We start from the raw sequence: 19,772 nt of genomic DNA, 5'->3' as shown, positions 1-19,772 counted from the left end.
TACTCGACCACTGCTACTCTCCCTTCCACAACGCTTACAAAGCATTCCTCCCCCGTCCCAATTTGGAAAATCAGGTAATTTTGCTGCTGCCAAAGTACAGGCAGAAGCTGAAACAAGAGGCGGCCTTAATTAAAACTGACTGCTGTTGGTCCGACCAATCGGCCTCCGTGCTGCAGGACTGCTTTGATGATGTCGACTAGAATGTCCTCCATGATGAGGATGTCTCCGAGTTCATGGAAGGGGTCATGAACTTCAACTGGAAGTACATCAAGGATGTTGTCCCCCAGAAATTGGTCAGGGTCTTTCCAAACTAGAAAGCCTGGACCAACAGTTCCGTGCGAGCAGCACTTGCCCCGCGAGACAGAGCTTACTCTGCCGATCATCAGCAAGAGCTCAAGAAACGTAGCTACGATCTGCGCAAAGTCATCAAGGCAGTGAAACAACAATACAGGGACAAGATGTAGACTCAACTTTTCACCAACAACACACGCAGCATGGTCTACGCACCATCGCAGACTTCAAAGCTAAACGCAGTGGAGTTTCCACCATCGATGCCTGTCTTCCAGACGGCTAAATATTTTTTACACTTGACTCAATGTCACCAACACTGAGCCCCTGAGAAAACCTGCAACCGGCAGCTTGGTCATCTCTGAGGCTGAAGTACGCAGGTGTTTCCAACGGGTGGACAGTCGCAAGGCTGCAGGACCAGACGGCATCCCAGGGCGGGCACTCAGGATGTGCACGGCACAACTGGAAAGTGTGTTTACAGACATTTTTAATCTCTCCCTCTCCCAGAGTAGAGTGCCCTCCTGCTTCAAAACATCCACCATTGTCCCTGTACCTAAAAGGACCAAGGTAACATGTCGGAACAACTGGCGACCTGTCGCACTCACCTCAATAATAAGCAAATGCTTTGAGAGGCTGGTCAAGGACTACATCTGCAGCTTGCTACCACCCAAACTGGACCCCCTACAATTCACCTAACGACATAACCAATCAACAAACAATCATCAGACAACAGCCACAGCTCTACACACCATCCTTACACATCTGGAGAAGCAGGATGCTTATTGTGAGAATGCTGTTCTTGGACTACAGTTCAGCATTCAACACTATAATTCCATCCAGGCTTGACAAGAAGCTCAGAGACCTTGGCCTTCACCCTGCCTTCATCCTGGACTTCCTGTCAGATCACTGGCAGGTGGTAAGAGTGGGCTCCCTCACCTCTGCCCCTCAAGACAGGTGTCCCTCAGTGCTGTGTACTAAGCCCCCTCCTTTACTCTCTGTATACCCATGACTGTGTCACCACCCACAGCTCAAATCTGCTAATTATATTTGCTGACAACACTGATTGGCCTAATCTCAGATAATAATGAGGCTACCTACAGAGAGGAAGTCATCACCCTGACACAGTGGTGTCAAGGAAACAACCTTTCCCTCAACATCACAAAAACAAAGGAGCTGGTTGTGGACTACAGGAGGAATGGAGACAGGCTAACCCCTATTGACATCAATGGATCTGGGGTTGAGAGGGTGAACAGTTTTAAATTCCTCAGCATAAATATCACCGAGGATCTCATGTGGTCTGCACATGATGGCTGTGTGGTGTAAAAGGCACAATAGTGCCTCTTCCACCTTAGACGGTTGAAGAAGTTTGGTGTGGCCTCCCAGATTCTAAGAACTTCTTATGGTGGCACAATTGAGAGCATCCTGACTGGCTGCATCTCTGCCTGGCATGGGAACTGTATTTCCCTCAATCACAGGTCTCTGCAGAGAGTGGTGTGGACAGCCCAGCGGATCTGTAGATATGAACTTACCACTATTCAGGACGTTGACAAAGACAGGTGTGTAAAAAGGGCCCGAAGGATCATTGGAGATCCGAGTCACACCACCTAACATCTTAACTACATTCTACAGAGGCGTGGTTGAGAGTGTGCTGACCTTTTGCATCACAACCTGGTACTCCAGCTGCAGTCCTGTCAACAGAAAAGCCTTGCAGAGGGTGGTTAGGGGAGCAGAGAAGGTTATTGGGGTCTCCCTACCTTCTGTCCAAGACCTCTTTCAGAGTCGATGCCTCCAGAAAACACGGTACATCATTAAAGACCCCTCACACCCTCTCCATGAACTGTTTGTTCTTCTGCCATCAGGCAAATGTTACAGGAGCAACAAAACTAAAACCACAAGGCTACTAAACAGCTTCCTCCCTCAGGCAGTCAGACTGCTAAATAGCTGCTCTACCTGATGCACTGGACACTTACAACTTGATTTTAACATGTGGCTGTTGTGTTTTATTGTTATGTTTATTATTTAGTGTTGCGTTTGTTATGTTATGATTGCACTGCTCCTGGGAAATGCTGTCTCATTCTGCCCTGCAGAGCTGATGTACGGTTAGAATGACAATAAAGTTTTTTGAATGTTGAATCTTGAATCTTGAACCACAAACTGTTCCAGCTGCTACCATCCAGGAAGCGGTACTGCAGCATAAAAGTCAGGACCAACAGGCTCCGGGATGGCTTCTTCCACCAGGCCATCAGACTGATTAATTCATGCTGACGTGATTGTATTTCTATGTTATATTGACTATCCCATTGTATATAATATTTATTATAAATGACTATAATTGCACATTTAGGCAGAGACGTAACGTAAACATTTTTACTCATATATATGAAGGATGTAAGTAATAAAGTCAATTCAAGAGCCTGTCTGCTTCCACATGGATAGTGGGGTATTTGATGTTTGTTAATGTAGGTAGCATGAACAGACAGTCAAGTACCCCAGGTGATGGTGATTCTTGTTCATGGGGTTAAGCAGATGCATTTTATGCATTTGCACATCAATTGTTAAATGCTGTAAGTACCTTGACCTCCTTGTAGAATAGTGGATGTTTTTCACTTTTACTGTCATTTTCACCCAATAAACTGCTGAGCACATTCCTCCTGTCTTTGATATACATCCCTGGATTCAAGTTCCTTGTCAATGTAGCTGCAACTTTCTCTCTACATTTGCATATCCAAAATGGTTTAAAGATGAATCCTCAGGTTGCCTTTGTAGAATTATTATTACCAGTTGGTCTCTTCACATGTTGACTGAGTATTAAGACAAGATGCAATCTACAGTGCCTTGTAAAAGTGTCAGCCCCCAAATCCTTGTTCACAAAAATTAGTATTATAGCCAGGGGTTTTGATCAATTCAACAGAGATTTTTTTAATCTTTTAATCGCACTCTCCTCCCCCTGCCACAGTAGAGCCCCGCCCCCAGAAAAACAGGGAAAATTGTAAAGCATGAAAAACAAAAACAAAATCCACAAACTGAAATGTCAGCAGTTCGAAAGTATTCATACCCTTTTGCCTCAGTACTTAGTTGTACCACCTCTTGCAGCGATTATGTCAGTAGTCTTTTTGGACAAGTCTCTATTAGCTTTGCACAATGTGATGAAGCAAGATTTGCCCATTACTCCTTGCAAAATTGCTCAAGCTGTGCCAGGTTACTTGGGAAGTGGTGGTTGACAGCAATCTTGAGGTTAATACTAATGCGGATTTTACTCCAGCAAAATTTGACTGATCATTAAATCATTAATATGATGGCACTGGTGAGACACAGAGATGCTTTGCAGGCTGCAAACAAAACTACTGATAATTCTATTAAATGTACTATTTCAGGACTATGATCACTGCAATCCGCAGCCAGTAATTTCACACTGGGAGGTGTGCTTTTGAACTGTCCATATAACCTGGCGCTTTTTTGGTAAGCTGAAATATTCCGCGAACTGGACTCCAGAAAATGCAGGTACGGCTGCAGCAGCCATTGATGGACCGGACCCTGAGCCAGATTGAAACTTGGGGCTGGACTGAAGTGGCAGTACCCTGGCCTGAGAATGGATAATGAACTGATGTTTGGCTGATTTTATGATTATGAAGACACGGAGTCCTCTTTTATTGTCATATAGTAATGCATGCATTAAGAAATGATACATTATTTCCTCCAGTGTGATATCACAAAAACACAGGACAAACCAAGACTGAAAAAACTAACAAAACCACATAATTATAACATATAGTTACAAATAGTATAACAATACCATAACTTGATGAAGAAGTCCGTGAGCACAGTAAAGTTCGAAGTTTCTCAAATGTCCCACATCTCACGCAGGCGGGAGAAAGAAGAAAAACTCTCCCTGCCATGCCGACCACAGTCCGACTGTGAGTCATCTGAAAACTTCGAGCTCTGATCAGCTCTCCGACACAGAGTACTGAGTGCCATCTCTGTCCGAACGATTCGACCTCCTTCTCGGTCGCCAAAAGCAGGCAAGGCCGGGGATTTTGAGGCCTACCCTCCGTTTAAATGCCGAGCCAGATTTAAAAGATTAAGACGTTGGGGGTGGAGGGTGAACTGGTGTTCAGCTCACTACCCTGGAAGGCTTTACTGGCCTCAGTGCTGACCTGACTCTGCGGCTGTGGTCTGCAGCTGTCTGTCCTCGCCTCAGCACTGAACCTGGGTCTGTGGCTGCTGTCTGCAGCCATAGGGGGCCCGGACTGGCTTTAGTGCTGAAATGACAACGTGGCTGTGGACTTGGCTTTGGGGATTCTGCAGTTCATGTTCTGCGACTTGTTTGCTTTTTTAAATTGTTTACCTGATTTGTTATTTCTTTTTCACACATTGGATGTGTGACTGGCTTTGTAGTGTTTCTCGTGGATTTTCTTCTGTTTCATTGTTTTGCGGCTGCCTGCAAAAAGGTGAATCTCGAAGTTGTATATGGTGTACATACTTTGGTAATAAATGTACTTTAAACTTGTGTGTTTTTTGTTTCGCAGCAGCAGTTGTTTTGAGTGCAACTAGACCGTGTTGGCCACATGCTGTCAAAACTTTTCCCCCAAACTTAAAAGCTACTTGGAATTGTTTCTGTCCCATGATTTGTTTTGAGTATTGAATTGCTTCAAAGCATGGTGGAAATGTACTCAGTATTAACATTCAAAATAGCATCAATAAACAGGAGCTGTGGACGATCTTGAAGGATGAGGTGAGAAGGGATAACAGGAGGCCTTGAAAAACAATCATAGCCATAATGGGCTAAGTCAGGGGTTCCCAACCTTTTTTATGCTGTTGACCCTGACTATTAACTGAGGGGTCCATGTGCCCCAGGTTGGGAACCCCTGGCAAGTGATCTTGCCTGCTGTGACATCTTGTGGTTTACGACAGAGGATCTTGAGGATTACCTTTTTATACATTTAAAAAAAGCTCAACAGACTTTTGTAGCAACACACATAAAAGTTGCTGGTGAACGCAGCAGGCCAGGCAGCATCTCTAGGAAGAGGTGCAGTTGACGTTTCAGGCCGAGACCCTTCGTCAGGACTAACTGAAGGAAGAGACTTTTGTTTTAGTTGCCTCTGCCTGTGCTTTGATGCAGGAGTAACTTCACTTTGTCTTTTGTATTGAGAAACGGTCTAGTCATTGAGGTGTGAGTGATAATTGTGCACCCATACAAAAACAAAAATTGGGAATAAATAATAAGCAAATTTTGAAATTTTATTCGATTTGCTCCTCTGCATCCACCAAAAACGATCATGGATAAGATGAACCCACAGCAAAGTGGAGACAGAGGTGGTGATTCCATGAGGACATATTTGGTCCTGTGCGATCACACCTGTGGGGTATAATGCCCCCTTTAAAAGAACACGCTATTTAAAGTGAAGGCAAAGAGGTCTTAAATTGGAAACTGAAGAGCAACTGCACACATCCAACCGGAATTATATATAGGCTGAACAGAAAGAGCATGAGCTAGTCTTCCCAAACTAGGTCGATGTGTTCTGATGCTCCCTGATGTGTCTGAAATGAATGTTTCCCAAATTGGAGTGTGTTTGGCTGCACCAGACCACAGTAGCAGGAAGAGCAGATCAAAGCTGCAGCAAAATGCCTTTGAAGTACACAGCAGCAGTGCGTGTGGATGAATGATAAAGTGCAGAGCTACCGATTTACAGCAACAGTAAGGAATGGGTGAAGTATATGCACCAATATATCATGAGATCAGCGGTTATCATCTATCAGGTAAATCAGGTAAAAGGGTGGACAGCAAGGGATGCTGGTGGTTATTTCTGGGCATTCCATACATTCCTAGAAGTCTTCTGAACTTTAACAAAGAAAGAAGCAGAACCATTGACAGTGAGGGATCTTGAAGTTATCAATGGGTATTAGCTTGGGACTGACCTTCACAGACAAAATAAGTTGGAGTAGTTTGTTGAGAAAGAATGACTATGCTCGCGGCTGATTGAATAACAATGACTTAAATAGATTAAGAATTCCTGGCATTAGAAAAATATTTAACCCCTGAGTTCTCTCTCAGTTGGATTTCTTAGTAAAAGCCTCACTGGTTTTGCACTTTGGATCACCAGTACTGAATGATGGTGCTGTCTAATTTGAAAGGTAGAAAAGACCCAGTGAGTTCTCAGAAACAGATCGATCTACATTCTAAAGCTTTTGACCACTTGGGAAGGATCAGGCAATATCAAAATAAGATGGAGCTCTCTTGAACTTGTGTATTCCATGACTTTGATTTGGGTCCTTCAGTCCTGTGTGCTTAGGTATCGAGATAGATGTGCAACTTCTGAGCAGTCTGCAATGTGACATTTGATCATTTGTAAATGAGGAAATCTGAAGATTCTGGAAATCTGTGCAACACACACAAAATGCTGGAGGAACTCAGCAGGCTTGGCAGCATCTACAGAAAAGAGTAGACAGTTGATGTTTCAGGGCGGGACCCTTCATTGAGACTGGGAAAAAAAAGATGAGAAGTCAGAGTAAGAAGGTGGGGGGAGGGGAGGACGAAATACAGAGTAGTAGAGGAGCGGGTGAAGTAAGGAACTGGGAAGTCAATTGGCGAACGAGATAAAGGGCTGGAGAAGGGGGAATCTGATAGCAGAGAACAGAACACCATGGAAGAAAAGGAAGGGAGAGGAGCACCAGAGGGAGGTGATGGTCAGGCAAGGAAATAAGGTGAGAGAGGGAAATGAGAATAGGGAATGGTGAAGGAACGGGGGGAGGGCATTACTGGAAGTTCAACAAATCAATGTTCATACCATCAGGTTGGAGGCTATCCAGGCAAAATATAAGGTGTTGCAGCTCCAACCTGTGTGTGACCTCATCACAGCAGTAGAGGAGGCCGTGGACTGGCATGTCAGAATGGGAAGTTGAACAAAAATGGGTAGCCACTGGGAGGTCCCACTTTCTCTGGCAGACGGAGCATAGGTGCTCAGTGAAGTGGTCTCCCAATCTATGTTGGATCTCACTGATAGACAGGAGGCCACACTGGGAGCACCGGACACTGCAGATGACACCAACAGGCTTACAGTTGAAGTGTTGCCTCACCTGAAAGGACCGTTTAGGGCCCTGAATAGTAGTGAGGGAGGAGGTGTGGCACTTGTTCCGTTTGCAAGGATAAGTGCCAGGAGGGAGACCCGTGGGGAGGGACGAATGAGCAAGGGAGTTATGTAGGGGAGCGATCCCTGTGGAAAGCAGAAAGTTGGGGGTGGGGAGAAGAGAAAGATGTGCTTGGAGGTGGGATCCCTTTGGAGATGGCGAAGTTATGGGGAATTATGTGCTGGATGCGGAGGTTGGTTGGTTGAGGGTAGAGGAGCCCTACTCCTGGTGAGGTGGTGGAAGGATGGGGTGAGGGTAGACTTGCGTGAAATGGAAGAGATGTGGGTGAGGGCAGCGTTGATGGTGGAGGAACAGAAGCCCCTTTCTTTGAAGAATGAGGACATCTCCTCAGTTCCGGAATGAAAAGCCTCATTCTGAGAGCAGATGTGGTGGAGACGGTGGAATCAAACGAGGGGATGGCGTTTTGAATCATTTGCATTTGTGTTTCCTATAAACAGCACAAATGCTGTGAACTGAAATTGCCTGTGTATCAACAAAGTGGGAGTAGGCGTGTTTCTTTGGACTTGGATCCATTGCAGCTTAGTCATGATCTAGCATGCGGATCTTCTGAATAGTTTGGTCTCTTAAAATGTTTTTATTTAACCCTTGGTACTAACCACCACTTGTACCAGTCTCTGTTCCTCTTTCCTGTATGAACATAAAAGAATTCTGCAGACCATATAAACAATGACCAGATTAATTATTTAAGTGAAGGCGTGTATTGTTTATAGGATTTTGTGGGATCTCCAATGGGCATAGTTCTCAGTATTAGACTGAAGCTATTTTATAAAAGCTTAGGCTACGTCCACACTAGACCAGATAAATCTATAACTGAAGCTCTTTCTCTTCGTTTTGACCCTCCGTCCACACTGAAATGACGTTTTCCTCCCCGAAAAACGGAGATTTTCTAAAACCCCCTCCAGAGGATGTAAGTTTGAAAACGCCGATTGTGCAGAGCAGTGTGGATGGGGTAAACGGATATTTTTTAAAACGCTGTCATGACGTGCCGGAACAGATGGCCGCAGTGCAGCATTTCGTTGTTTTCTTGAATGCAACCCCCCACACAACCTAACAATTTCAGAACAGACGGCAACGAGACTAAAGCCAGAAGAGTTAGAAATGTACTCACCAAATACTTTGACCCACAGCTTACTGAATAAATAAGTATACTCACTTTGCCCTGTTTTCTGTCCTTGCTTGTATGAAGGTGGTTCACCTATTTATGCAAGTACTTCTCTGACAATAGATGTGTAACAGCCTAATGTAACATTGTATGGAAATACAAGATAACGCTGATGCAGACATGTTTTTATACATTTAACAAGGTGCTTTATTAATGCAACAGGGTTGGTCAGTTTTTCAATGTTCGTCGTCAGCCGGCTCATACTGTCTGTGAACTCCCTGTCGGTTGCCTCCATACGCTCCAGTGTTTGTTTTTTTTTTAGTTTTAAGTCCTCCTGCGCGAAAGCCAACAGCAATTCCTTTAAAGTTTTTCTAGTCTGTAACTGGACAAACGCGCACCAAGTATACCATTTCCTCTTCGCTTGTTTTCTGTCTGTGTCCTGCGCATGCCCAGTAGGAGGAGATGCGCCCAAGTATCTGTTCTAATGTGGACGGAGATATTTTTTAAAATGCCTGGTGTGGACACCTATCATTTTTACGCGAAACGGGCGTTTTCAAAATTATCTGGTCTAGTGCGGTTGTAGCCTTAGGTCACAGCCGGAGTATCACGTGTCGAATTGGTTGCATTCATTATAGGAAGAATGTGACCACTTGGGAGAAGGTACAGAAGAGGTTCACCCAGAAGTTGGCTGGTAGTGTTCAAGAATAAAAATATCAATTTCTAATCTAATGAAATTCTATATATTTCAATTGAAGTAAAACCGTTGTTTTCTGTAGTTTGAAAATGTAAGTCTTGTAGTGGATTGACCATGAGATGCAGGAGCTTCAGAACAAGGGTATTTAATTGTAGACTAACAGTCTGTCATGTGATGTATTACAAAATGGATTCGTGACTTGTATGGACCTTGTCACATGTGCATCAGGAGGTCACAGCAGTTCTGCTGTTGATTTGCTGTTCTGTGGGCTGTGGTTTGATTCTGATTGTGGGTGGAGTTTGCATAGGTCTGTCAGATGATCTGTTTTGTTCCAACACCCCAAAAATGGGCTGGCAAGCACTGGAAACTACCCATTAATGAGGGATAATGATAAAAGAATTGAAGGGGAATTGATGGTCAAGTGAAAAAGAATAATTTGCTGGGGAAGTAAAGGAGAACAGGGATGGGGCTGATGGGATCGTTTTGTGGAGACATCAAGAAAGACCGTAGATGCTAGAAATCTGGAGCAGCACACAAAATTCTGGAGGAACTCAGCGGGACAGGCTGATCCTCAAGCTGCCTCATCTGTTGAGCCCCTCCAGCATTTTGGCGGTTGCTCATTTTGCTGAGAGCTGACATTGACCCAGTGGACCAAGGGGCCAAATATCTTTGTATTGCAAGGAAGATTCGTGTGGGATTTTGTTCATGCTAACAATGTATAGTTGGCCCAAGTATATTTGTTTTTTTAAAAACGGAACTATTATGAGCAGTTACCATTGTAAGACCACAATTTATTTTCAGATTGACAGGGTTTATTCCAGAGGTTATTGGTTTGTGTGGGAGAAACCAAGTTTCACGGCATATTATCTGCCAGAAAATGTGTTGTAAAAATGTTCATCATGATGTTTGCAACACTTCATACTTTTTTGGATAGAACTCCATCTGCTACTACTTAGCCCAGATCTGCATCTTATTGTAATGTATGACAATTTTACTGAACGGTGTTTAAAACAGTGCTTCAGTTTTAACATTACAATCTTTGTTTACAGATCCTTTTGTGTGTGACACCTCTTTCTTATCTCTGGAATTTACACCAGCCCTCTAAATCTGTCATATTCATCATCACAGAATTCAATTGCTTAACCGTTAGCTTCAGTTGCCACGGCATTGCATATATGTTTTCCACCCTAACACTATGCAGTCATAATTTCCCTTTTGTGAATTGATCCTTAAAATCTTATCTCATCAAGCTTTTTGTCATCTGTACTGATGTTTCCTGATATGAATATAGAAGATAGCAACACATTACAGGCCCTTTGGCCCACAATGTTGTTCCGACCATGTAACCTACTCTAGAAACTGCCTGAATTACCCTACCGCTAGCTCTCTATTTTTCTGAGCTCCATGTACCTAAGAGTCTCTTAAAAGACCCTATTGTATCTGCCTTCGCCACCGTTGCCGGCAGTGCATTCCATGCACCCACCACTCTCTGTGTGGAAAAACATTCCCCTGACATCCCACCTTTGTACCTACTTCCAAGCACCTTAAAACTAAGCCCACTCATGTTAGCCATTTCAGCCCTGGGAAAAAACTTCTGGCTATCCACATGATCAATGCCTCTCATCATCTTGTACACCTCTATCAGGTCACCTCTCATCCTCCATCACTCCAGGGAGAAAAGGCCAAGTTCACTCAACCAATTCTCATAAGGCACGCTCTCCAATCCAGGCAACATCCTTGTAAATCTCCTCTGCATTCTCTCTATCTTATCCACATCCTTCCTGTAGTGAGGTGACCAGAACTGAACACCGTACTCCAAGTGGGGTATAACTAAGGTCTTGTATCGCTGTAACATTACCTCAAGGCTCTTGAACTCTATCCCACGGTTGATGAATGCCAACACACCATACACCTTCTTAACAACGCTGTCAACCTGCACAGCAACTTTGAGTGTCGTATGGACACGGACCCCAAGATCTCTCTGATCCTCCACACTGCCAAGAATCTTACCGTTAATACTATATTCTGTCTTCAAATTTGACCTACTGAAATGAACCACCTCACACTCATCTAGGTTGAACTCCATCTGCCACTTCTCAGCCCATTTCTGCATCCTATCAATGTCTCATTGTAACCTCTGACAACCCTCCAGACTATCCACAATGCCCCCAACCTTTGTGTCATCAGCAAACTCACTAACCCACCCTTTTACTTCCTCATCCAGATCATTTTTTAAAAATCACAAAGAGGACGGGTGTTAGAACAAATCCCCAAGGTACACCACTGGTCACTGGCCTCCATGCAGGTTACAAACTATGTACAACCACCATTTACCTTCTGTGGGCAAGCCAATTTTGGATCCACAAAGCAAGGTCTCCTTGGATCCCTTGCCTCCTTACATTTTGAATGAGCCTTGCATGGGGAACCTTATCAAATGCCTTACTGAAATCCATATACACTACATCCACTGCTCTACCTTCATCAGTGTGGTTTGTTACATCCTCAAATAATTCAATCAGGCTCGTAAGGCATGACCTGCCCTTGACAAAGCCATGCTGACTATCCCTAATCGGATTATGTCTCTCCAAATGCTCATAAACCTGGCCTCTCGGGATCTTCTCCAGCAACTTGCCCACTATGGAAGTAAGACTCAGTGGTCTATAATTTCCTGGGTTATCTCAACTCCTTTTCTCGAACAAATCTTTTCAAAAATGTGTAGATTCTTGTGAAGCATTGTGGGAGCTATCACTGTCGTAAAGCTGGTTACTAAATTAAAGCTTCTGACATCTTGATTCATCTTCCCTCTTCTGCCTCAGCTGAGTATTTGATCTGATTATTCCACAACTCTTGGCTGTATCAGCATCTTCCAGATCCAAAATTCATACATTCAACCACTCGCTGTCCTGTGATTGATATTGATTTTAAAGTCCAACAGGTTCCGAACTTCCAAAGGACCCTCTCTTTTCAAATCCCCATGTGGCTTTCCACACCTAGATTTGCTCTAACCCTCCAGCTCTGAAGTCCTTGTGGAGATTTACATACCTCCAGTTTTGGTTTTCTCCATTCCTGACCCATTATTAGTCTTATCTGTTTTCCCCCTCACTCCCACCCACCCACTTTCGTTGGCTGTACCTTTGCCTTCAGCGCTTAAACCCCAAGACTGGAATTTCTTCACTAAACCTCTTCCTCTCTGCCTTTCCTTTAGAAGCTAATTGTTTTGATCAATCCTTTTGTCTCCTTTCTTAATCTGTTATGTAGTTGAGGATTAAATTTTGCTCTTGTGATTTTTCCCTTGGTGAATTTTACTGCCATAAAGAATGAGAATTGCTGACTGCATTAAGGATTGTAATCAGTTGATGTGAAACCTGGCTTTCAAATGTAGAAGGCACGCTTGTGTCATGCCCATAATTCAGAAGCCTTCAGTTGATGCACAAGGGTGAAATAATATGAAATCATGGTAAAGAATGACTACTTGCAGTCCACAAAGATAGTGTAGATTGTGACCATTTCTGGCAGAGAATATTGACCCATAATGTAAGCAGATGTAGAAAATAGAATAAAACTTTATTGTCTTTACTCAAGACAATAAGATTGCAGTGATACTCCAGTCCGTGCGAAGCAGATATTTACAATACACAGCTTAATTAGAAAAAAAATCCCATATTTTCAGGCAACAAGTGACTTCAGTAGTTCATAACACTCAAAGGCCATTGGGAAACTGGGGTGTGGCATTATTCAGCTGCACAACAACCCAAAGGAAGAAGCTGTTCTTGGCTAAGACGTTTCTTTATCTCCTCCCAGATGGCAGGAGTTTGAACAGACAGTGTTCGCGATGGGATGGGTCTTTCATGAAGTTACTAGTGCACCGTCGGCATTAAGAGTTGTAGAGTGTCTCCAGATCCAATAGAAATATAGCATTCTATACTTGGAAGTAACAAGGCTCATTCTTGAGTAGATCCTTTCTGGGTGGGGCGGGGGGGTGGGAGCGAAAAAGCAAATTTCTTGCTGGGTTGAATATCCTAAACTTGGAGTAATATCTTCAAGCTGTGATCTGTTGGACAATTTTACAGGCTTTGAAGAAGTTGATTGGAACACCGGGCACTTGTTTCAAAAATAAAATTTAGCTGCTGTGATGGGGTGAAGGTCAACATTTTGGGAAGTCAAGTGGAAGGAAGAGGTTTTCCCTTCAATTGTCTATTAAGAGCTGTACAAGCCATGGACCTAAGTGTTAATAAGGTCCATTTGTAGTAGGACAGAAAACTAAGCTGAATACTTCAGCCGCTGGACATTTCTGGTTAGTGAATTACTCCAGTGATGAGGTGGACAATTGAGGTGGCTGATAAATGCAAATGCTGAGGACCAAATATTAGAATGAAGAAAGCAGCAGGAGCTTGAAGACTTGTCCTCAACTACCATGAGTGTTGAGTGTGATATTTACTCAGGATCATGAAAGGGGTGGAGATGGTGAGAATTTCTGCAGAGAAAGTCAGAAGACAGAGAAAACTGGGGAAAATGCTTTAACTGCATAACACCTTATAGGCCTGATTTTATTCTCATCAGTTGTAAAAAAAAAGATCACTCCCTACTTTGTACATAGTGTTCTTCTTTTGTTTGTTTTTTTCTTTCCTCTCCTTTCTATAAGTGTATACCTCAGATAAATATTATGTGGAGATTTGTGCCAAATGACTATATGATATATATGTACAGTACTGTATCTGAAATGCATCTTATGGAAAGGTTTGTTTGATGATGAACTTCAATAAAAAATAAATTACAAAAAAAAAGTTTGTGAATCTCTGGGGTAATACCTTCTATTTGGAGTCAGGTGTTCCAATCACTGAGATGAGATTGGAGATGTGGGTTGTAGAGATGCCCTGCTCTATTTATGAAAAACAACACACACAGTCAGGTTACTGACAGAGCCTGCTCTTCTCAAGGAAGATCTGTTTATGTGCACTATGCCTCGATCAAACGACTTTTGGAGGACCTTAGAAGAATGGTAGAGATGCACAAATCTGGAAAAGGCTACAAAAGCATTTCAAAAGACCCGAGTGTTCATCAGTCCACAGTAAGGGAAATTGTCTACAAATGGAGGAAACTACCCATTGTGCTTTCCCCTATTCCTTCTTCACCTATCCTGCCTATCCCCTCCCTGCTTCCTCTCCCCCACCCCTCTATCTTTCCCCTTACTGGTTTTTCACCTGGAACCTACCAGCCTTCTCCTTCCCACTCTCCCCCCACCTTCTTTATAGGGCCTCTGCCCCTTCCCTCTTCAGTCCTGACGAAAGGTTCCAGCCCAAAACATTGACTGATCGTTTCCACGGATGCTGCCCGACCTGCTGAGTTCCTCCAGCGTGTTGTGAGTGTTGCGTTGACCCCAGCATCTGCAGATTATTTTGAGGAAACTCAGTACTGTTGCTACTCTCCCTAGTAGTGGGCATCCTGCAGAGATCACACCAAGAGCACAATGTACAATGCTGAAGGAGGTGAAAAAGGATCTAAGGGTAATAGCAAAAGATCTGCTGAAATCTCTAGAACTTGCTGAAGTCTCTGTTTATGTGTCCATTATAAGAAAAACACTGAACAAGAATGGTGTTCATGGAAGGACACAATGGAGGAAACCACTGCTCTCCAAAAAAAGCATTGCCGCACATCTCAAGTTTGCAAAAGACCACCTGGATGTTCTACAACGCTTCTGGGATGATGTTCTGTGGATAGATAAGACAGAAGTTGAACTTATTGGCAGAAATGCTCACTGCTATGCTTGGAGGAAAAAGCACCAAACCTCATTCCAATTGTGAAGAATGGAGGATCATGGTTTGGGGCTGCCTTGCTGCCTCAGGGCCTGGACAGCTTTCAATTGTTGAGGAAACATTGGATTCAGAATTGGATCAAGACATTGTACAAGAGAATGTCCATCATCACCTGAAGATTAATAGAAGTTGGATAATACAACAAGACAATGATCTGAAAAATGAGTAGATCAACAACAGAATGGTTTAAAAAGAAGAAAATTCATGATTTGGAATGGCCGAGTCAAAGTCCTGAGCTTTATAGAAACATTGTGGAAGGACCTGAAGCAAGCAGTTCATTCAAGGAATCCTACCGACGTCCCAGAGTTGAAGCAGTTTTGTTCGGACGAATGGCCTAAAATTCCTCCAAGCCAATGTGTGGGACTGATCAACGTTTACCAGAAATGCTTGGTTGTTATTGCTGTACAAGGAGGGTGTCACACCAATTACTGAAAGCAAAGGTTCACATACTTTTTCCAACAAATACATGTAATATTGGATCATTTTTCTCAATAAGTAAATGAACAAGTATAATGTTTTTTGTGTTACTTATTTAATGGGTTCTCTTTATCTAGTTTTAGGACTTGCATGAAGATCTGGTCACATTTTAGGTCATGTTTATGCAGAAACAGGGAAAAGTGTACAGGCGCAAACACGAGGAAATCTGCAGATGCTGGAATTTCAAGCAACACACATAAAAGTTGCTGGTGAACGCAGCAGGCCAGGCAGCATCTCTAGGAAGAGGTACAGTTGACGTTTCGGGCTGAGACCCTTCGTCAGGACGTCCTGACGAAGGGTCTCGGCCCGAAACGTCAACTGATCCTGTTCCTAGAGATGCTGCCTGGCCTGCTGTGTTCACCAAGCTTTAAAAGTGTACAGGGTTCACAAACTTTCGAGCACCACTGTAAATCAAAAAACTGAAATCAACAGTTTTGCATTCTTTGCTTTATTTTTTAAGCAGCAAGTAATGATGCTAATTTGAATTTTGCATAGGTTATGGTAATTGTTATTTTGTTAATTAAGAAGGAACCTTGGGTTTACACGTGCATAGTTCAACACAATCGCTTTGCTGATAAACAGTTTGTTCTGTTGTGCTGCAAATACTTTGCTGAGAGACTCCACATTAAAATCACCAAAACAGGCAGACCGTTAGGGCTGATGGTTTTGGGTGTGAATGAAATTTAGCAGCCATGGGCTTTAATTATTGACAAAGAAATCTCAGGCATGTAACTTGACATATTTAGAGATTCATTAGTATCACTGACTTAAAATTGACATGGTTTATATTTTGTCATTGACTAAGGCATTTATTGATTTTTAAAAATTCTCAGAAGCCCAAGTTGAGATTATAGAAAGCTCATTGCAAAATCTTGTTTGGTGTTTGCTTCCTCTCTTGCCTACCAGTTGCTCTCATTGTTAAACGGTCTGGTTCTACTGTCTGAACAAAATCAGCTAACTCTGAAAATTTCCAATCTGACTATTTTAGTGTGGTGACACATTGATGATTTTGTTCTTGCTGGTACAGAACATTTTGTTTCTTTATTTTACCTTCTGCGTACTTAACTGTCACTAGATGAGGAACTGAAATGTCTGTTCCTCATAATTAATACAACCAGCTAAGTATTCCAGGGTGAAGGAGATGTCCTCCTTTTTTAAAGATCCCCTTCTCGCAATCCCTCCTTCTCTGCCGCATCTGCTCTCGGGATGAGGCTTTTCATTCCAGGATGAAGGAGATGTCGTCCCTTTTTAAAGAAAGGGGCTTCCCTTCCTCCACCATCAACTCTGCTCTCAAATGCATCTCCCCCATTTCACACACATCTGCTCTCACTCCATCCTCCCGCCACCCCACTAGGAATAAGGTTCCCCTTATCCTCACCTACCACCCCACCAGCCTCCAGGTCCAACATATTATTCTCCGTAACTTCCGCCACCTCCAACGGGATCCCACCACTAAGCACATCTTCCCACCCCCCTCCCCGCTTTCCACAGGGATCGCTCCCTACGTGACTCCCTTGTACACTCGACCCCCCCCCCCCCATCCATCCCCACTGATCTCCCTCCTGGCACTTATCCTTGTAAGAGGAACAAGTGCTACACATGCCCTTACACTTCCTCCCTCACTACCATTCAGGGCCCCAGACAGTCCTTCCAGGTGAGGCGACACTTCACCTGTGAGTCGGCTGGGGTGATATACTGTGTCCGGTGCTCCCGATGTGGCCTTCTATATATTGGCAAGACCCGACGCAGACTGGGAGATCGTTTCGCTGAACACCTATGCTCTGCCTGCCAGAGAAAGCAGGATCTCCCGGTGGCCACACATTTTAATTCCACATTCCATTCCCATTCTAATATGTCTATCCACGGCCTCCTCTACTGTAAAGATGAAGCCATACTCAGGTTGGAGGAATAACACCTCATATTCCGTCTGGGTAGACTCCAACCTGATCGCATGAACATTGACTTCTCAAACTTCTGCTAATGCCCCACCTCCCCCTCGTACCCCATCCGTTATTTATTTATATACACACATTCTTTTTCTCCCTCTGTCCCCCTCACTATACCCCTTGCCCATCCTCTGGGCTTTCCCCCCCCTCCCCCTGTTCCTTCTCCCTGGGCCTCCTGTCCCATGATCCCCTCATATCCCTTTTGCCAATCACCTGTCCAGCTCTTGGCTCCATCCCTCTCCCTCCTGTCTTCTCCTATCATTTTGGATCTCCCCCTCCCCCTCACACTTTCAAATCTCTTACTAGCTCTTCTTTCAGTTAGTCCTGATGAGGGGTCTCAGCCCGAAACGTCGACTGTACCTCTTCCTAGAGATGCTGCCTGGCCTGCTGAGTTCACCGGCAACTCTGTGTGTTGCATGAAATTCCAGCATCTGCAAATTTCCTCGTGTTAATGAATGTACCTGGTTAACCATTATAGGGATGGGGTTGGGGAGAGCATTGTCCTTGTGCCTCGGTCTAGAACTGGTAACGGTTAATGTTTCTTGAGATTGTGCTTAATATTCTTCTTTGTTTTTGTTTGGTGGATATGTGCTTTGTTCCAAAAACAGATGGTCTTTGCAATCTATCTGCAGTTTTTGCCGGGAGGAAAAATGTGTGAGATGTTCAGGTTTACAAGTTAAAGTTAAAGCCTGCCTGATGTCCAGTTACATGAGGGGAGTGGAAATTCAGTTAATAAGTCTAGAATAAGAAATTAACCTCTCTCTGTAATTGTGACAATGAAATTGATGGATTGTTAAAACCCAGCTGGCTTAACAAAGCCCTGTAGAGAACCTGTAAGGAAGGAGGTGTTCTGGTTTATTTGGAGTTGTTTGTATGTAACAGGAGAGCTACAGTGATGTGTTGGACTTTTCACTGCTTTTGGAAATGCCACTAATTCCAAGGAAAACAGTGTTTGCTAGTGAGTTTCACGTTTGCCACAGATTATTTACGGCTTTTGAACAAGCGGACCAAAGGTAGCTGCAATCAATTTCCAGAATAGTTGCTGACTTAGAGTAATTTCTATATGAAATATCATTTGTCAGATTTTTTTTGGGGGGGAGAAAAACATAGAAAACAAGTAAGCTTATTGAAATCTATTTTCCTGAATTACTATGGGAGTGTCAGTGAAGTCTAAATTTTAAGCAAATTCTGCGGTCCTGATATGCAAGAGGCAGTTTTTCTCAATGCTTCTGTTGTGTTGTACACTTCGGAGGAGATGCCAATGTGCAGTGCACTTTGTTTTCTGAGATGTTTTCCCTCACCCTAACAAGCTGATCATGGCAGGCACAATTTATATCCCAGGTTGCTGTTACATAGTGTATGCACTCTGTGGAGACATGACAGCTAGTTGTGTGGTAAGGCCTCCATGTTTGTTTGCTGAAATCAGTAAGGGGTAAGCTGGTTGTTGATTCCATTCTAAAACTGGTAAAATGGTTTGTCACAATAACTCTTCAATTATATTGCCAAGAATCATATGAACACTACAGCAGATAAATGGACCCTTCAGCCCATCTAGTCCATGCTAAACTATTATTCTGTCTAGTTCCATTGACCACCTGCACTATAGCACCCCATACCCCTCCCATCCAGGTACCTATCCAAACTTCACTTCAGTGTTGAAATCAAACTCACACCCATCACATCCATTGAATACTTATTCCACATTCTCACACCACCTTAAGTGAAGAAGCTCCCCCTCAAGTTCCCCCTTAAATATTTCACCTTTCACCCTTAACTGGTGACTTCTAGTTTTAGTCTCACCCAACTTCAATGGAAAATGCCTGCTTGCATTAACTGGATCTATACCTGTCATAATTTTGTATACCTCTATCAGATTTCCCGTCATTCTCCTACGCTCCAGGGAATAAGTTCCTAACCTATTCATTGATACCTAATAATTCAGGTCCTCAAGATCCGGCGGGCAACATTCTTGTAAATTTTCCTTCAGTCTCATTGTATATTTTCCTTTAGGTAGGTGAGCAGAACTGTGCACAATACTCCAAATCTGGTCTGATCAATGTCTTAAACAGTTTCAACATAACATCCCGATTCCTGTGCCTGCTATGCACCTCCTCTTTTTTCATAAGCAGGGCCTCAATATCTCTCGAAAACCAAGATTCCCTAAAACTCTTGTCCTTGCCTTTTACTCTGATAGGAACATAGAAATTCTGTACTGTGAGATTTCACTTTTGAAGGCTTCCCACTTACCAAGTACACCTTCGCTAGAAAACAGCCTGTTCCAATGCACACTTGCCAGATCCTTTCTG

The 19,772-nt window shown here is 43.4% G+C and overlaps 1 protein-coding gene across 7 annotated transcripts in view; it reads left to right on the top strand.

Annotated features, from left to right (window-relative positions):
- Positions 1-19,772, top strand: part of sobpa (sine oculis binding protein homolog (Drosophila) a) — a 320,652-nt gene that overhangs the window by 56,049 nt on the left and 244,831 nt on the right. Inside the window, exon 1 of one of the 7 annotated variants that reach the window (XM_063040817.1) lies at positions 18,450-18,479. The exons of the other annotated variants lie outside the window; for them this stretch is intronic. The gene's annotated coding sequence lies outside the window, so the exon portion shown is untranslated. Of the gene's footprint in view, positions 1-18,449; positions 18,480-19,772 lie in introns of those variants that run through there. 7 annotated transcript variants of the gene reach the window in all.

Source organism: Mobula hypostoma, chromosome 2, assembly GCF_963921235.1.
Source record: "Mobula hypostoma chromosome 2, sMobHyp1.1, whole genome shotgun sequence".
Lineage (NCBI taxonomy): Eukaryota > Metazoa > Chordata > Chondrichthyes > Myliobatiformes > Myliobatidae > Mobula > Mobula hypostoma.
The sequence above is the reverse complement of the archived record's forward strand: the minus strand, read 5'-3'. Positions and strand labels throughout refer to the sequence as shown.